A 20,264-nucleotide genomic window follows, 5' to 3' on the forward strand; every position below is an offset into this window, starting at 1 on the left:
TCCACCCCTGGAAAAACATTCTAATGCACGTCTGCTTTTTTGTTTTTGTTTTTGTTTTTTTAAAAACATCCTGCAGACTTTAAATTCTAATAAAGTAAATATCAGTGTTTAATATGCCACATACACAAAAATTTCTTTGGGGCCCACATTTTTTTAAGAGTTAAAGGGGTCTTGAAACCCCAAACTGAGAAAACCACTGTAGTTTATCCTTAGCCACATATGGTCAGTTTCTGGCTCTGAGCTCATAAAGCACCAGTGTGAGGGAATGACCCAAAGCTGGTATATAAGGCCCTGGCTGGGCTGAGCTTGCTGTCCGTTATAGCTCAGGAAGCTGATTTGTGGTGACCTGTTGGACTTGGACCTTTTAGCTTGTTTTCTCCTTGTTTGCCCCCATTTTATTTTGTCCCTTCCCTCTTGTTTCCTTGGTCTCATTTTTTTTAGTTAGTATTATAAGTTAGTATTGTTATTACATTTAGTGAGTGTGGTTGGCATAGTTATTGTTTATTAGCATTGTTAGTAATATTGATAGTATATTTAGTCAGCATAGTTGGTATAGTTATTATTAGCATACTTAGTAATATTGTTGATACAGTTAGTATATTTAGTCAGCGTAGTTAGTACAGTTATTGTTTGTGAGCACAGTTGGAGAGCATCGTTAGTGTCAGTGAGCGTAGCTAGTGGGTCACCATGGCACGTGACATTAGAGACATCTGTGTTGACCAGGAGCCCCCCAGTGCCCATTACGAGCTCCAGGGAAGCCTTGGAGCAGGTACCTTTGGCAAGGTAGTGTTGGGCAAGCACATTCTCACAAAGACGATGGTGGCTGTGAAAATCATCGACCAACTGGTCTCCGACAGAAGGCACAGATCTCTCCTGCACGAAGTCCGCTGCATGGCAGACTTGCACCATCCGAACATCGTCCAACTATTCCACGTGATCAGCTCGGCGGAATCCCTCTTCCTAGTCATGGAGGTGGTGCCCGGAGGGGACATGCTGTGCTACCTCCGTGACCACGGCCGCATGTCGGAGGACACGGCCCACGGCGTCTTCCGGCAGCTGGTGTCAGCGGTACACTACTGCCACGAGAAGGGCGTTGCTCACCGGGACCTGAAGGCAGAAAACGTGCTGTTAGACTCTCAGATGAACGCCACACTGGCAGACTTTGGACTTGGCGCATCCTCCAATACCCATCAACGCAGCACGTTTTGTGGCAGTCTCTTATATACAGCCCCAGAACTGTTCCAGAGCCAAACATTCGATGGTCGTGCTGCGGACAACTGGAGCCTGGGAGTGCTGACGTACGAGATGCTTACGAACACCCTCCCTTTCAAGGCAAAGACATGGGGAGGGGTGAAGGAGAAGGTAGTCAGAGGGTGGTATGTCGTACCATCTTATCTATCCATTGAGGTGAAAAGCTTCCTCGAGAAACTGCTAACCCTCATCCCTGAGCAGAGAGAAAATCTGAAGGCCATCAGGCCACATCCATGGCTAAACATGGGCCAAGAGGAAGAACTGCAACCTTACGTTGAGCCAACCACTGATGTCATGGACCCCAGGGTGATAGAACAGATGGTAAATCTGGGCATTCACTGGGAAGATATGAAGGACACATTGTCACACGGAACATACAACAACAACATCATGGCGACGTTCCGCATCTTACAAACACAAAAACCAAAACCCCACTACCGTACCATCAAGGTAAAGCCCTTCCATCCTCCTGAGCTCCAGAACCGCAGTCCATCCCCAGTCCAAGAGGTTCAATCCGAGTTGTCCGGTTTCCAGAAGGCAGAGCAGCAGCATACCGTCCATGAGCTAGGGCAGAAGGCCCAGGAGTCTTCTGGTCCTAAAGCCATCCTGGAGTACAAAACCACCGTTTCTGAGTCAAGGGCCACCACCTCCCCACCCAGCATGGGACCCAAGACCGCCACTTCTGAGGCCATCCGGGGCTCCAGCAACGCTGCTTCTGACCCCTCCACTCTCGAGCACAGCTGGGGCTCCAGGACCTCCACTCCCAAGCACAGCTGGGGCTCCAGGACCACCACTTCAGAGGACAGCCAGGGCTCCAGGACCTCACCTCCGGAGCGTAGACGGAGCTCCAGGAACACCACTCCCAAGCACAGACCAGGCTCCAGGAACACCACTCCCGAGCAGAGACCAGGCTCCAGGAACACCACTCCCGAGCACAGACCAGGCTCCAGGAACACCACTCCCGAGCACACACCAGGCTCCAGGAACACCATCCCCAAGCACAGACCAGGCTCCAGGAACACCACTCCGGAGCACACACCAGGCTCCAGGAACACTACTCCGGAGCACACACCAGGCTCCAGGAACACCACTCCGGAGCACACACCAGGCTCCAGGAACACCACTCCGGAGCACACACCAGGCTCCAGGAACACCACTCCCGAGCACACACCAGGCTCCAGGAACACCCCTCCGGAGCACAGACCAGGCTCCATGAACACCCCTCCGGAGCACAGACCAGGCTCCAGGAACACCCCTCCAGAGCACACACCAGGCTCCAGGAACACCACTCCGGAGCACAGACCAGGCTCCATGAACACCACTCCGGAGCACAGACCAGGCTCCAGGAACACCACTCCCGAGCAGAGAGCAGGCTCCAGGAACATCACTGCTGAGTCCTCCACACCCAAGCCCAGCTGGGGCTCTCGGAATGCCACTCCCGCAGTCAGCCGGGGCTCCAGGACTGACATTACTGAGCACAGACCAGCGTCCAGGACCGCCACTCCCGAACTCAGCCCTGGTCCCAGCACCACTATCATTAGCCAAGCCTCCCAATGTCACCCTGGGGACTCTCTCCAGCCACAACTTCACCAGCAACAGTGGAAACCCAGAAGATATCAAACAGGGCCAGCGGCGGGTGGCTAGGAGGTGCTGGAAGTTTTTTAGGAAGCTCTGCTGTCTTCCGCCCAGGAAGGGGTACTGCAAACATAGTCAGGTAAAGCCCCTTTAGAATTTGGGTGGCAACAGCAGGGCTGGAACAAGACTTTCAGTAAATGTCTTGCTTCACAAAGATGTATTGGGTACTCTTGTTTTGCATCCTCCAGTTTGAGGAGCGTGTAATTATGTAATACTTGACCTTACTTGGAACAACTCTACACTTTTGCATATTGTACCCTCTTAGTCTTCTGTTCCCTGGGCTTTGAACCCTCAGCTCCCTTGTCCATTTCTCCTTTGAGGCAGGATGGTGTTGGTTGCTCACGTAGCACACATGCTGCCTTCTTCCTGTGGATGCTCAATTTTCTATCCTAGGAATTTATAATATGAGTATGGGTCACTTTATTTCACTAGGACCCATTCTGTGCCAGTCCTGGGGACTGAGAGATGAGTAAGATCTAGTTTTGGCCCTCAAGAAGGTACAATATAGAAGGGAAGGTATTCACAAGAAAATGAAAATGTATAAATCAGTACTACTTGCTACAGTAGAGAGCAAGGCACAGGATACCAGAGAAGCACAGAGCTTACTTGGTTAAGCCTAGATGAGACCGAAGACATATCATGGAGGACTTCCTAGAGGAGGTGACAGGAATTGCACATATAACGTTACCTAGATAATAATCATGTAGTACATGATCAAGAACTGCATCGTGTGGTTTAGATACTATATCCTGTAGGAATTCAGGAAGTGGCCATAGGCACCTGGTGGGGTATGAGTTTCCATAAAGATAGTGGAACATGAGTTGGGTCTTGGACGACATGGGGCCAATAATTATTTGCAATTATCTATAATTAATATTCTTAGCTATCAACTGATTTTTTGGGACCTTCTCTGTATCATACACTTAGCCAAACATTTTATACAACACCTCATCTACTCCCCCAAATAGCCCCCTTCAAATAGGCTTCACTGTTGCATTCTTCTGCAGATGAGGAAAGGAACCTTCAAAGTTCAAAGGACTTTCTGAAGGTTACCTCAAGGTCAGGACAGGGATCGGGATTCCAACCAGTCCCGATATCAGATGCCAACCTCCGAGACCCTCACCATGATGGCAACTACGTTATCTGAACCCAATGCATGGTGACGGGTTTAGAGCATATTTTGAGTTATATGAAAGATAGATCAAGAAATACTCTTTCCACGCAAGACAGCTTTTGACATAACACGGTGACTGTACCACGTTTCCTTCGGATTCCTGCCATACAGGGATTTGATGATAAAAGTGTGCTACATAGCCAATGCAACCATATGAATTACAAACTCTGTTTGGTTCTGTGTGACATAAGGTTATCAAAGAAAATTTTATTTTGTGTTCAAAGTTTCCATCACAAAGCACCTCTCCTCAGTGCTGCTCTGTTTCTGCTAAAAGAAATTTAGAGCTCAGGACTCAGTTTCCTCAAAGAGGAGGAAATCTGGGAACAACAGGAAAGAAGGACTGTACTTAAAAAGACATTATTTTCGTTAGAATCAAAGTTGTAGTAACATTGGTATTACAGGTATTTGTTATTTGTGAGTTATCTGATTCTTGGAGAATCAGAACTGGCAGCAGGAATCTCAGTGCCTCAGTCTTTGGGAATTTTCTCCGTATGTCCCCAAGTTTGCTTGATAAAGAAGAGGTCGGCTTCATCTAGTGTTTTTATTTGAAAGAAAAACTTGATTGGGGTCTATATTGTTTTCCTGTTACTAAGAAATCGTATTTTTAGGTATAAGTTGTACGTTTCACTATTTCTCCAAAAGCATTTTTTAAAAGAAATGTTATACTTGTTACAGAGATTCAAGAATATCAAATGTATGTAAAAAAATTCCTAAATTTCTTATGAGATTATTGCCTCATAGAGGGTTCTAAATCCTTCCAGTGAGCAACCCTAGTCTTCTTGTTAAAGTTGGGAAGCACTGCTATACGTGACAAAAAACACACACACACAAATTACTATGATTGAAAAATCTTTCAAAGCCAAATAGAGAATTGTTAATACTATGAGTTTTCTTTTTTAAAATATATTTTACCAACTCTAGGCTTCTTTTCAAACTGCTCAGGTGATAAAGAAAGACACGTTTCCCAAATAAAGAGAGCAGTTTGCAATGGGATTTACAGATGATGTAATACAGAATTGTTCACCTGAAATCTATGTAATTTTACTAACAATTGTCACCCCAATAAACTTGAATTAAAAAAAAAAAAAAAAAAAGAGAGAGAGAGCAGATTGGCCATTCCTGGCTCCTTAAGGTCACTAGCCTTTGATACGGGATGCTGGTGAATTTGGCTACAGATCCAGAATAATTCCACTCGAGCCTCAGGTTTAAAAGCTGAGCCCTATTTTATAGTCAGATTCTGCATCTTTTCCTGGTTCTCAGAAAACTGTAACCACTTTCTCAATTGTGCTGTCTGACTTGAGTTGGTTCCACTCACCCTATCTGGACTGAAACTCACTGTTTCCTATCACGTAGAAAGTGCACTCCATAGTTTTACCTTCTCCCCTCTCTCTTGCCACCACTATTGTGTAGTCTCTTATTTATATATAGCTTTATCACAGTTTTAATTTGACATATAAGTCCTTGATGACTCGATTATTATCTGTCTCCTTCACTGGACTGTGAATTCCTTTAGGGCCATGACTTTGTCTACCTTTGGCTCCACATCTTATCTCTATTCTGTGGGATAGGATACCTGTATGGTAAATTTACCAGTGAGCAAACGAAAAGGAGTGAATAATTGTCCACAGAAGGTGTGGTATCCAGTAAAATACAAGAGAACTGCCTGCAGTGAGCTCTTGGCTTGTTACATCTCACTGGCCCTCGAATCTGAGGCAGTCGTCCTTATAATTTTCAGAGGTCATCACATAGGTAATACATGTATATACGTCAAGGAATATATCCCCCGGACAGAAACTTGGTCATAACAAATATCCAGTTGCCCTCTGACACATAACTTAGCAGGGTAGATACGCACAAAGTGAAAGACAGAAAATATTCCGGGCCATGTGATTGTCAACAAATCACATGCTACTCAATGTGATACTCACCGAGGGCGACAGTGACATTAGCCTTCCTAGTGATGTCCAGAGGAAAAGGTGCCCAGGCATACCTGGCCTGGACTTTGAGGAAGCTTTTTTTGCTGTGGAAATAGCATCCAGCTTCTAGGCGTATGGTTTATGAGCCTGAAGCACGAGGAATTGTGGGCCACTCTGCCCTGCCTCCCGCTCCCTACCAACTCCCCACCAGCCCTCTTCTTTCTTCATCCCCTACCTTTCAGCCATCCTTTAGATCTTAGCTCCAGGATCACTGCGTCCAAACCTTCCCCAGGCCCCGTCCACTGCAGTCCCCCCCACTGCATGGGGGTGGATGCCTCTGATACTCCCTGGTCTTCACACAGTAGGTGCGCAGGGAGGAGGGTGCCGGTCACAAGGACGTGTGTGATCCCCTTATTTCTCATTGCATTGGAAAGTGAGACACTGATATTCTGTCATATATATCCGTTTCTGGGCACTTGGTAAACACGAGTCCTGAGAGAGGTCAGCTTTTGCCAGGTTCTACCCAGTTTCCTCGGCAGCCTCCCTCAAACAAAATCTCTCCATCTGCATCCCTTTCTGACCCCAATCTTTGCTTTTGAAGCATTCTCACGTGGGAGGAAAAATGATTCGAGACTCAACCCGAAGGCTCTATACTGAAAGAAATAAGCAAATGAATGATAAAAAGCAGCTTGCATGAAGGCTGCATTCATTGGCGTTGCCTGGTGTTAGGTTTTTATTCAATTTAGTATCGGTGTAGTAGCTGTTGGCTAGTGAATGTTATAATCTAAATCTATTCTATATAGAATCTGCAAAGAATTTCACCTACAATAAAAAGCAGCTTGTCTTACTGGTTTCATCCCAGGAAACCTATTTTCACCTTAGATGAAATATCATGCAGAGCTTTACTTTCCCCTTTTTTCCAGAAGCCTCAGGGTTTAGTGAAATTGAAACTCAAAGCCAGATAGGAAAGGAGCCCTCACTGCTGTCTGGGGAGGGTGGGGTCCGAGGGGGGCCGGGTTTTCCACTCCAGGCCAAGCTGTTGTCTCTTTGTTGCCTTTTAGCTTCCATATTGATCAGCTGACACAAAGGACGGAATAAAGAAGTAGTAGAAGTTTGGTGGCCATTTGAAAACTTCACACCGTTTTCGTTTCGAGAATGACCTTGGTTGTAGTTACTGTAAGTTGTAATTATGATTTGAATGATTCCTACATTTTCATTATTTCATGTTCTCATGATTGCACGTCATCAATTGTATGTTTTCAATATTCCAGACCCTGTGCTAAACCTTGCTGTGCACTCATCCCATGTAGTCCTTACGGTGACCCTGAAAGTTCGGCACTCATGCCATTGTTTCATAAGACTTAGAGACATTAAATGACTTGTTGAAACTCACAGAAAAAGAATCGGCAGTGCCATGGCTTAACCCATGTCCATTTGATTTAAAAGTTCAGATTCTTTCCCATTGTGGTGGTTTTCCCCAAAGCAGGTGAAGTGTCACTTGGTAGGCACTGGTCGTTCTGATTCCGGTGGCTACTGACACCCACCTGCCCCAGGTTGTAGAGTTTGTTGTGGTTTCTGTAGCTTTTTGAGGCCACGGCCTCCAAATTTGCCAGGCATACCACATCTAAGGGACCAGTGCTGTGAGAGAGCCCTGGCCAAAGGTCAGAGTTATATAACAGGGATGCTTCCCAGTTAACACGAGCGACAAGAAGTGTTCCAAATGAACTGGGGACAGACGCACGGTCTATCTGTTTTCCAGGTTAAGGGTTTTGCGCACATTTAAGGAAGAAACATACACGTGAGAGAGTGTGTCAGGTTCAGGGTGAAATAGAGTAGTTAGCACTCACAGAAGGCCAACCATTTGTGTACAGTAGAGATGAAACAGGTAGCATTTAGTGAAAAAGAAATCCAATCACATAAAATCAGTATGCGTGACTTCTGTCTTTTATTCAATAACGATTTATTGAATATTTCCGTTGTGGAAGCCTGTCCTAGATGCTGGGAATTGCTTGCTCTATTTGAGTTTCCATTAAGGTGCTCAGATCATAATGTAATAAAGACAATTGGTGAGGACCAGAAGGTGATATGGGGTGTAAGTCAGCTTCCCCGGAGCCAAGTACAAAGCCTCCCTTTTTGACACGGGTTCCTGCAGGGGGACAGGCCATGCTGTGAACCAGCAACATTGTCTTCAGGAGTGTGGGCCTTCAGAGGACCCCCTGTGCATCAGATAAGAGGGCGTTGCCAGCACACAATTCTGCCTTCAGAATAAGGATATGGGAGAAGAAAAAAACATTGTTGAGTAACATTCAGCTTTTTATTGAGCGTTATCCCAAGGTGCTTTTCGTATGTCTTGAAGAGAGCACCTATGATCTAAGGCAATAGGATGGAAATAGAATATTCTCTGAATTTGTTTCCTTTTTTGTTCTTCTAAAACAGAACCTTGTAGATACGGTCAATTTTGAAGTTCAGTGCTTCTTCTCAGGTTTGTATGGCTTTAAGATACACACATCCTCCCTCCACACACCAGTACACTCAGGTGGTCCACTCCTGCTTTTCAAACTCCCGAGAGGATTTGCCTAGTATGAAATACGTGATGTGATTGTTAACGTGTTATTTAAGACTGACTGTGTGCCAGGCCCTGTACTGAGTGTCATGCAGGGCGGCAGGCGGGGTCTCAGCTCCTGCTCCCCACATAAGAACGCATGATAGGGTGAGGCCGAAAAGGAACACCTATGGAGCCATAGACAGGGGAGTCATACCACTATAGTCTCGCTGGTCGCTGGGTTGGAGACACAGGGAGCAGGAGCTACACTATCCGCAACCTGCCATCCACTTCTCTGCCAACCAACCTCACTTGATGGCTGCAATCCGCTGTGCTAACTGCAATCCGCACTTGCTAGCTCAGCCACCATCTTCTTGCTAGCCCCCCCACCCCCATTCACTGCTAGCGTAGCCACGGCAGTTATATTAGGGGCCAGTGGCTCACTGGTTACAGCTGACAGCCAACCAGCCACAGCTGATGGCCATCCAGTCACAGTTGATGGCCATTTACTGCTTGAGCCAGCACCTTTCCACGTGATGCCGAGAGCCTGGAAACTGCACTCCTGGCTCTGTCCCCACACCTACTAAAGCAGGAAAACACACACACACATGTACATTTATTTATTTATTCATTCATTCATTCATTATCAGTTTTTCAAAGTCCCCCAGGTGCCTCTTGTGCAGCCAGGGTTGAGAATCCTTGGACAGGGGACTCCCTGCCCCTGCTCCTCAGAGGCCGCCCAACTCACTTCCCGGGGAGCACCCAGGGTGAGAGTGTCTAAGCACATCTTTAGCTCCTGCCTTCTTCTCAGTCTCATTGGGTCGGGGATGGCCAGGGAGGAGGAGCGCATGGACCTGAGCAGGTGGCCAGAACCAGGCTGAAGCTGGGCATATCCTGAGCCCCCAGTGCCTGGCTGCAGCCTCTACCCTTCCCTCCTGACCTACTTAGTAAGCGACTCAGAACTGGAGGACACCAGAAATGGTCAGCACAAGCCAAACACTGTGCAGATGGGAAGCACAGGACACACTCCAGCCACGTGGGATTTCTCACTGTCCTGGAACAGCACTCATTGTCTCGGCCGTGGGCGTTTGCTTGCGCTGCCCTCTCAGACAGAAATGCCCTCTGATGCCAGCACCCTCCCCCTGGAGTGGAGTCTGCTCCTTTTTGAAGGCTAAGTGCTGTGCCTTCCTCCCTGCCCCTCCGCTCCCCAGACAGGGTGACTCCCTCCCTTCTGGTGGCTCCCACCAGCAGGAATCTGTTCTCAGCCTTAAGGGGGCAGGCACTTCATGCCTTGTGCCGCCTGGGGAGGCGTCTGCGTGCCTACCTGGCGGGGAGTCCTCAAGGGCAGCGCTTGTCTTGTCCTCGTTCATCACAGTACCCCCAGACCTCACAGGACTGACTGGCAAGTAGAAGGGCCCGAGCCTTGGAGTCCGACAGAACCGTGTCCGATCCCAGCTCCAATTGAATATTGCTGAGTACATGGGAATGCAGACAGCCTTTGGCTACCAGCAGCACAGGTTAGAAATGCAGAATCCCAGGCCCCCCCACACCAGACTCTAGCACATTTAGCAAGATGTGCAGGTGGTTCACATGCACACTGAAGTTTGAGAAGCATCAGTAGCCTCCTCCACCCTCAGCTTCCTCAGCTGTGAAGTGGGAATCATAACTGCTTATATACAGGGTTGTTGTGAGGCTTGAATAAATACTCGGTGCACTGCAGGACGGAGCACATAGGAGACACTTTTATTGCTTCTGTTCAATAAATGTTGCCCTGGCGGGGGCAGGAGTCCATTGTTCCTGACATGAAGGGCTCTGGGTCTGCCCGTGAGCACTGGGCACTGTCGTGGGGCAGGCTTAGCAGCCCTTCAGTTGGGGGGAGGTGAATGGGGGAGCAGAGAAGACAGTCCCACCGGGGCTGAGGTTTGAGTAGGGCCTGTGGTCTCTGCTCTGCTTTTAAGGGGCCTCGATCCCTGTGAAGGACCATTGTGCACTAACCTGTGATGTTCTGCGTGCTGAGCCAGCTTCTGCTGAGCCAGCCCCCAGGGAAGCTGGCTCTCTCTCACTTTGCCAAGTCCATTATCTGAACCGGGTGAAATCTCCTGTAGGATCTGAGAGAGCTGCATGCAATTTATTCACGATGGAGCTGCAGACAGGAAAATAATGACGATTTGGATCGGGCATCTTTTTATTAATTAGACATTAGTACTGACTAAAAACTCCGTAATAATTCTATAGGAAATATACCACATCACCACACATTTATGTGGACTTCTTTTGCGTCCACCATTTCATTTTTTATTGATGTATTTAGATCCGTTTTATATTGATTTGATATTTGAGAATCAAGATGAGCTTGCACAGGGATCAATTTGGGGGAAGATTGTTAGTGTTTTGAAATGTAGCTGGAGAATGCTGCTCCCATGTAGTGATGTCTTTTCCTCTTGGAATTTCCTGACTCAGCTGCTGCTGGAGAGAGAGAGGCCATGTGTCCGCCTGGCCCTCAGGCCACCCCTCTCCGGGGTAGGGACAGGACAGGCATCTCTGTGGTTACCCACATTCTGCTCCCATCAGGTCCTGTCAGCCCATCGGGGCAGATAACCAAGGGGACTGACATTAATTCAATGACACCAGCTTCAGTTTCTAACCTTGAAACCTCGCTGTCAGACAGATTAGATCAAGTTTCCTCCTCAGTCCAATCCCTGGGACCTGGTGGAAAGGCTTTACCCAGAGCCAACAGAAGCCCCTGGGGAAATGCAGGTGCTACCCACAGAAGACATGTGAGTCTTTCAGTGACACGGCCTGAGGTTGGCTCGGGCCAAGATTGAGAATTGGGGGTTCTGGGCAGCCAGCTGGCATCGCTGGCAGGGCTAGGAGCCAGTTGGAGCCAGGCTGGATTCTAATCACACAGCATAGAGTCAGGACACTTAACACAAATTGGACTTGCCAGTAAGGGGGCAGGCCAGGGAGCAGGAAGCCAGTAGGCATAGCCCCAGGAGCATCTAAGTACGAGGATTTGCTTTCCAGGACCTTAGACTCAAATGGAAGAGATGAGACTCCCAGCTACAAAGAGTTCAGATACGTGCAATGGTTGCCAGAGCAAGTCAGCACCCGGCCCAGCCTTCGCTCTCAGATCAGAGCTTGGAAGGAGGGGAGTGAATGAAACCAGAAGGCTGAGTGGCGCCTTCTCATGTGTACACACCATTCGGGGGCGGGGGGTAACTGACATACAGTAAACTGCACATACCTACAATGCACCGTTTGATTTGTTTTGTCATCTGTATATACCTGTGACATCAACACCGCAAACAAGGTAATGAAAATATCCAACTCCCTCAGAAATTTCCTTGTGTCTCCATAAATCCTTCTTTCCGTCCCCCTTGCTCCCCCAACCCCCAGACAACCATTGACCAGCTCTCTGTCACTATGAATAGTTGGCATTTTCTAGGACTTTACATAAGCGGAATCAATCATATAGTACATACCATGTTTCCCTGAAAATAAGACCTAGCTGGACAATCAGCTCTAATGCATCTTTTGGAGCAAAAATTAATATAAGACCAGGTATTATATTATATTATATTATATTATATTATATTATATTAATCATACCTGGTATTATATTATATATTATATTATATTATATTATATTATATTATATCATATCATACCTGGTATTATATTATACATTATATTATATTATTTTATATTATATTATATTATATTATACCCGGTCTTATAGTAAAATAAGACTGCATCTTATATTAATTTTTGCTCCAAAAGACGCATTAGAGCTGATTGTCCAGCTAGGTTATTTTGGGGAAACACGGTAGCCTGTTTTGTCAGACTGCTTTCATTTAGCGTAATGGTTGTGAGATTCGTTGCTGTTATTGTGTGAAGCAGCAGCTCGTTGTACCCACTGTGCACCACAGTCTGCTTATCCATCACCTCATGATGGACATTTGAGCTATTTGCAGTTCTTGGCTATTAAAAATAAAGCTGCGATAAACATTCATATACAAGTCTTTGTATGGACATATCTTTCACTTACCTTGGCAAATACTTAGGGGTGTAATGACTGCATCATATGATACACGTATATTTACCTTTGTAAGAAACTGCCAGACTGTTTGTCAGAGTGGTTTTATGCATGCGATACTTAGGTTATACTTAGAGTAAAAAAAAATTCTTTATCTGACTTTAAGATGAACAGGGTGCCCTGTGCTTTATCTGGCAACCCTATCCACAAATAAAAGCCCGAGGTCAGACTATGCTCTCCTAGATCAGGCATTGGCTACCTTGTTTGTGCAGGCCCAGAGAGTAAACATCTTAGGCTTTACAAGTGATGCAGTTTCATTTACTGAGCCATGCCATTGTATTGTGATGGCAGCCATATGAATATGTCATATGTAAATGAATGAACCTGCCTGTGTTCTACTAAAATTTTATTTATAAAAACAGGAGGCAAGCTGGATTTGGCCCACAGGACAACCCCTGCCTTGGATCACTGATTCTCAAAGTGTGGTTCCAGGATCAGCAGCGTGATTATCACTGGGGAACTTGGTAGAAAAGCGCATTGTCTACCTCAGACCTGCCGAATCAGAAGCTCTAGGGATGGGACTCAGCCTCCCCTAGATGTACACTAGGGTTAGAGAACCACTGTTCTAGAGTCTTCGTTCCCGCATGTGGATGGTCATCAGAATCACCTGGGGCACTCTCAAATACAGACACTGAGCCCCACCAGACCCTCTGAATCAGAAATTCAGTGCAGAAGTGCAGAGTGAGGGTGGGAAAGTTGAATGTGTGCGTTCAAGGTCTGACAATGAAGTTCACGAACTTGTTGCAATGGTGTTGCTAACCTTTTTTGTTACCAGAGGGATTATTCATGATGAATTTGTACCAACTGGACAGTTAACCAAGTTTACTATTTGGAAGTGCTGAAAAGTACATGAAAATGTTAGCCGGCCTGAACTTCCTGCCAGCAATTCATGGCTCTTGCGTCACAACAATGCACTAACTCACACGGCTTTGTCTGTGAGGGAGTTTTTAGCCAGTAAACAAATAAGTGTATTGGAACACCCTCCCTACTCACCTGATCTGGCCCCCAATGACTTCTTTCTTTACCCAAAGATAAAGGAATTATTGAAAGGAAGACATTTTGATGATATTCGGGACATCAAGGGTAAAAAGACAACAGCTCTGATGGCCATTCCAGAAAAAGAGTTACAAAATTGCTTTGAAGGGTGGACTAGGCGCTGGCATCGGTGCATAGCTTCCCAAGGGGAGTACATAGAAGGGGACCGTCGTGATACTCAGCAATGAGGTATGTAGCACTTTTTCTAGGATGAGTTCACGAACTTAATTGTTGGACCTCGTACGTCTTTATATTTCCACAAGTTGTTCCTGTCTCAGCCATGGTGAGAACATTTACAGTGAGTGAATATTAGATCCAGGACCTCGCTCATGTTTAAGATTTTGAAGTATGAAAGTAAAAAGAGTTAATCTCCCCAAATTAAGGGACCTGCCGTGTCCTGAATTACCACGTTATAAAAATGTGCATAACGGTGGAATTAGGTTCACATTAGGAATATAAAAACAATGACATCCTTTATTCAAAGATCTCTTTTCTTTGCCCAGAAGCATTTAATAAATTCCATTAACCACATTCCTGCGAAGGGGTCTCCGTAGGCAGAGGGGTTAGACTAATGCTCGCTCCTCCTCCTCTCCCACAGGGCAAGAAAACTAATATAAAGTAATTCATACAGGGTCATGCGCTACAGTTCTATACTACAAAGGATATTATTCTACACAAAGAGAAATAATTAAACCAGCCAGCCGTATTTCCTTTTGGCTAATGCCCCCTCTTTAACCTCCCAAATATTTCCCACCCTGAGAAACAACAGACGTGTCAAAATGTTACAAGCATACGAAGGAAAACTGAAAATTCATTAAATGCCTGTTTTCTCATGAAACAGCTTCAATTAAGGTCTTAGACTCTATTATTAATATTTCTGCCTTATAGTTATTGACTTGTTCTATTTCATTAAAAACAAGTGATCAAAGGGCTTTGGGCTTAGGTTTTTTTTATCTTTTCTCCCCCTCAAAAGTAGTGTTATTAATTAGTTGACAAAATGAAAATCCTTTTATAGTAGGAGATGGCTAATGGGATTCAGGAAGAAGTTCCTGGGGCCGCCCCAAAAGAAGATAAAACGTAAATAAATTTCTGAACACCAGGGAAAATAGCAGCTTCCCTGTCTGCCTTCTTAAATTTTACTTTGAACACTCCATGAGTTTGAACAGGCAACTTAAAACACAGGACCTCGGGCCCAAGTTAATTAAGCAACTCTGATCAGTAGCTCAGGTGGGGAGGAGTAAGGCCCAGGGACTGGAAACCAGTGTGGCAGTGTCTCCTCAAGGCCAAGGGACTGGAAACCAGTGTGGCAGTATCTTCTCAAGGCCCAGAGACTGGAAACCAGTGTGGCAGTATCTCCTCAAGGCCAAGGGACTGGAAACCAGTGTGACAGTGTCTCCTCAAGGCCCAGAGACTGGAAACCAGTGTGGCAGTATCTCCTCAAGGCCAAGGGACTGGAAACCAGTGTGGCAGTATCTCCTCAAGGCCAAGGGACTGGAAACCAGTGTGACAGTATCTCCTCAAGGCCCAGAGACTGGAAACCAGTGTGACAGTATCTCCTCAAGGCCCAGAGACTGGAAACCAGTGTGGCAGTGTCTCCTCAAGGCCAAGGGACTGGAAACCAGTGTGGCAGTTTCTCCTCAAGAGTCACTAGTGCTTCATGACTTTCAGATCAAAAGGGGAAGAGGGATGACGCTTCTTCCAAACAACTGCAAATTAGCGTCTCTTTGGAAACATCTCTTACGGATGATTTTTCTCTTGAAAATTCAATGATGATGAGGGGATGGAAATTTTGAAATATGTATGTATGTATATATCATTAGAAGAAGAAAACGAAACATGAATGCCCATGGAGAAAAGGTGCTCACTTTTGCAAATGAAGGTGGTAATTGTGAATCTCTCCCAGTAGGTATTTCTGAGAAATTTTTCCTATCATGGAGATATTCCCACTTACTATCTCCCACAGTGGGTTGGCCAGGTTTAGTGCAGCCGTCTTTGAGTAGCTGATCTGCTTAAAACTAAACCTAGCATCTGGCAAAGGCCCAGTACATAGGACACAATCAATATTTGTGAACAAATGATTAAAATGTTGACCAGGGTTTCATTCTCAGAGTCTATTATGCATTGTGTATACTTGGTTCTAAGTGCTTTACATATTTGAAATGATTCATTACTCATAAGAACCCTTTGAGGGAGATGTCATTTTCCTGAATTAATAGATAAGCAAATTTAAGATCAGAAAAGGTAAGTAATTTATTTGCCTTAAAGTGACACAGCTGATTAGTAAACAGGAAGAGATTTGAATTCAGATTCATTCAGTTTTAAAGTCTTGTCCACCACACATTTCTTCCTCTGTTCAATTTCTGTACAACTGGGTAGATAACTGAGTAGTTATTAATAATTATAAATAATAAATATAATAATTTTAAAATGCATGTTTTTATTAACTTGCATTTATCCCAGTGCATTTTCTTCCGACTTCAACAGAATGTAGTCATTGTAAACTACTTCTAAAATGTTAGGTTCGAAATAATCAAAATCGATTATGGTAAGACCTCGTATACTTGAGTGCTGGTATTTAATTACTTTTCACTAGAGAAATGTAAACTGTCTCTGAGTGGTGAACACACAATGGGATTTATAGATGATGTAATACAGAATTGTACACCTGAAATCTATGTAATTTTACTAACAATTGTCACCCCAATAAATTAAAAAAAAAAAAAAAAAAAGAAATGTAAACTGTCTTCTACCCAGTTCTCTTGGGGTCTAGAGACAGACTAGTTGTCAAGACCATGCCTCCGAGGTGAGACAAATCCAGACTCCCCAACTTGCAAACTACATAATTTAGGAGCAGTCTTAATCTCCCTATCAATGAAATAGAGATCATAATGGCATCTATTTTATAGGGTTGTTGGGGATAATAATATAAGAAAAACACTGGTCTATTTCTAGTACATCATAGGCATTCAGTGAATTTTATTTTCCCTTTCAGCTTTCCTTTTTATTTTGTTTGTCACTATTTCTTAGTTCCTGTTTGATAAACATGACAGGAAAATACACTCTGCTTATAGATAAAGTTCAAACACTGTCCCACTATACATACATATACTTGTATTTGTATATTTTTGTGTGTGTATGTGTAAATGAAATGTTTCTTTAGCTTTGTGGCATATCAAAAATGCTGTTATCTAAATCCTTTCTGCCATTATTTTGAGTGGAGAATCTCTCTCCAAATATGTCCTCTTATAGTGTTTCAGTCAGCAAGATAAATAGACCAACGAGACCACAGCCAGGACCGAAACAAAACAAAACAAAACAAAACACCAGGGAAGGCAGTAGACATCAGTCAGAAATAGAAAGAAGGAATCTTGTTCATCTGAGAGTCCCTAAAGTCTCCTTGAAGATTCTTTCAAAAAAGAATAAAAAGCACCTTTTTCATTACGATTTCAGGAGAAACTCCCATGCCCCTCTCAGCCAGGTACAGAACCAGCAGATACCCCCAGGGCATCACCAAGGCCACTGGGGGACCACCACTGACAGGTGAGCCAGACCTTGAGGTTCTCGTGTGCTGGGGAGCTCTCCACCCACTCCCTGGCCACTGCCCAGCAGCACCTGCCCCTCACAGACACGGGGCAGCTCAGCTCTGTGTAGAAGCAGCATAAAGATCCAGCAAGGCATGTGGAACTACCCGGCCTGTGTTCAGGGCTTCTCCCTTGGTCTTCTCCCCATTGCCCAAGCGACTTCACTCGCCTCCATGGAACCTTTCCAGCAAGGCATCCGCCTGTTTCTTAGTAGGAGGCCAAAGGGAGGTTTTGAGCTTGCAGTAGTAAGATTTTTTTGGAGAGTCCGGGAGAGGTGACAGCAGTGAGCAGCCCTCACTGTGAGTCTTCAGTATCATCTTTGTATTTTCACGTATGACAGCTACCATGTATTGGGCGTTGGCAGATGGGGCTTCCAGCACTTTTTATACATTATCAAATTCGACCTTAATAGCAATCATCTTCATTCTATGCATGAATAAAGAGGCTTAGAGAGGTCGGGGTCCTTTCCCAGGGACATACAGCCCATAATGGGTACAGCTGGGGTTCACCCCTAGGCCTGTGGTTGCTTCCTTTTTTCTGAAAGGGTAAACACTGAGTCCTAAAGAGGAAAGCAGAGGTGGACACTTAGTGGTCCCTCCTGCAAGTGGCCCATGGCTGCTCCATAAAGTTCTTCCTGGCTTCACATTTCCGCTCCCATGCAGGTTGCTGGATTTGGGCACTTGAAGGCAAGATTGCTGCTCTGTGCCACCCTCATTCCTGAGTATGGTTGGTGTGCATTGTGTGGACCTACGTGAAGCATTACATAACGTCTCACCTAGCGGTTGTGTGGGTTGCACGCGGAAGCTTGCATCCCATCGTGAGAAAGGGAAATGCTGATGTGCTCAGGCCCATTGTTTTGTAAGGTGGAATGCCTGGACAAAGGTGAAAATAGAATGGTGGGGCTTCTTCCCTGAGGTAGCGAGAAAGGGAACAAAAGCAAATTCAAAGTGACAAGGGGCCACCACCACACAGGGTTTACTTTTGAGGAAATCTCTCTCATTTCTGATCATTATCGAGCCACCTTAACATGTAACTTTCCGTCCCTGAAACAGAAGTGAAAGAGCAGCACCTCTTGAGGCATGGACTGTTGAGATGGGCAATGCAACAACAGGAGAAAAGGATTCTGCCACGTCTTTGGTATGAACCTCAGGACTCCTCTAGAGGCTGTGGAATCTCTTGAACAGGTTGGTCAAGTCTCCTCAGAATTACCCCCAGCTGGTGAAGGCAGCCTTGGGCAGCAGAGGGCATGGACCAGGGGAGGCACCTAGCAGATAGCACTTAAGGGTAGATGAAAAACTAAAGCGAATGCTATTCTGTAACATTTAAGAAGTGTTTAAAAGAGCCACCACAGGTAACTCCTGGACTCAGGAATCTCCTAAGGAATCTCCACCCAGGCTAATGGTGCGGGCAGAGCAGGTTGGAATTCCCTTGTCTCTTCTGTAAAGTGTGCACCTTCATGCTTGCCATGCTCCATCATGCGTTAGGAGACTCTCAGCGTGACAGCGCTCTCCTGGAGCTCTGCCTCCTCACTATGGAGCACAGGGACTCAAGGGATGTGACGTTGCTTGTTGAGCTGAATTGAATTGAACCGATTAAGTCCATTAGTCCCCTTCTTGCTATGGGACTCCCCACCTAGCCTGGATTCCCAGACCTAATAAATCATCAGTACTAAGAAGATGTCCTAGATGCCCCTGGTGTGTCCATTACTGGGGGAGAGGGGACCACGCTGTACCCTGCCCATACACACAGCCTTGAGCTCCAGTGGGTGACAAAGGCTTCTGGCCATTACCCACCCAGGACATGATGCCTTTTCTGAAATTCCTTTGACAAGGTCCCTCTATATGTGGATTCTACCATCTGTTTGGTGTCTGCAACGCTCCACTGATGTCCCACCACAAGCAGGCCTGGCTGGGTGAGGAGTGGGGATTTCTGACTAACATTAAACAAACAGAAGATTCTGTCCTAGGTGCATGACATGCTTCCTCAGTGGCCTCACTGCAAAGCTGAAGCTACATGATATTTCTCAACGGCAGTTGTCCAGATGAGAACTTGTCACTAGAGGACAGAGGTGCTGACATGGCATCATTCCCCAGGCCCCTCAATTCAGTCCTTGACAGTCCTTTCCCTGTCTCTGCCTCTGTGTGGCCTCTTTGGAAGAGGCTAAAAGAACTGATAAAGAGGGAGTGGGAGGGGATCCTTTCTAGCTGTGCCAAACTGACGCTTTTCTGATTACCCTTGTACTGAGTTTGAGAACCTGGAATAGAGAAGCTCAGTTTGCGTTGCTTTGTTCAGTTCTGCCAGCGCCATTTACCATCCTGCTTTGTGGGGACCACATGGACCTCAGTTACCTCAAAGGCAGTAGAAGAAGAGTGAAAGATGGCAAAACTTACCAAAAAACCCCTGAGTTTGGAAATACTGAATTAAGATTTGTTTGAAAGCATGGTGTTAATATGTGTACCCCCACGTATATGCTGAGGATGTGTAGGTGCATGTAGGCTGCAGGCACAGGTGTGGAATATGGTTGTGGGGTCATCATCCTGTGACTCCCTATGTACCCGCCATGTCCAAGGCCAGGGGCTTAGCCTCAAGTAGCAATTCACAGTCACCTGAGTGTGTGTCAAATAAGTGAAGAGCATCTCTGATGTGGCGAGGGTAAGCGAGAGTGGATTTGAGGCTTGAAGGATGGGAGATCAGATAATGTAAAGAAGCATCGGGCAAGGCAGGCAGGGGCGGAGTTGGCGCAAAGGCACAGGGACTGGGCACAGAGGCTGAGACAGTGATGGGCCCTGGAGTGACTGACTGTCCAGTGGGCCTGGGTCCTGGCTACCTGAGTGCTGTCTTGGTACCTTTTATAGAATCCCAGAGAGTGCACTGGAGGGAGCTTCAGTAGTAAGAACGCCACCCCACCTGTGCTGGGATGCGTGAGAAGCCAGGCTCTGGAGCCAGACAGACACCACGTGGGCACCTGGCCCAGCCACCTAAGAGGCTGTGAAACTGCACGCCCACTCCCTCTCTCCAGGCCTCCTTTCCTTTC

The 20,264-nt window shown here is 45.9% G+C and overlaps 1 pseudogene; it reads left to right on the forward strand.

The window, feature by feature from the left end:
• Positions 1 to 687: 687 nt before the first annotated feature.
• On the forward strand, positions 688 to 1,705 carry LOC148758277 (serine/threonine-protein kinase MARK2 pseudogene; annotated as a pseudogene).
• Positions 1,706 to 20,264: the final 18,559 nt, after the last annotated feature.

This window comes from Rhinolophus sinicus, chromosome 5, assembly GCF_057876585.1.
Source record: "Rhinolophus sinicus isolate RSI-liver-muscle chromosome 5, RSI-T2T, whole genome shotgun sequence".
Lineage (NCBI taxonomy): Eukaryota > Metazoa > Chordata > Mammalia > Chiroptera > Rhinolophidae > Rhinolophus > Rhinolophus sinicus.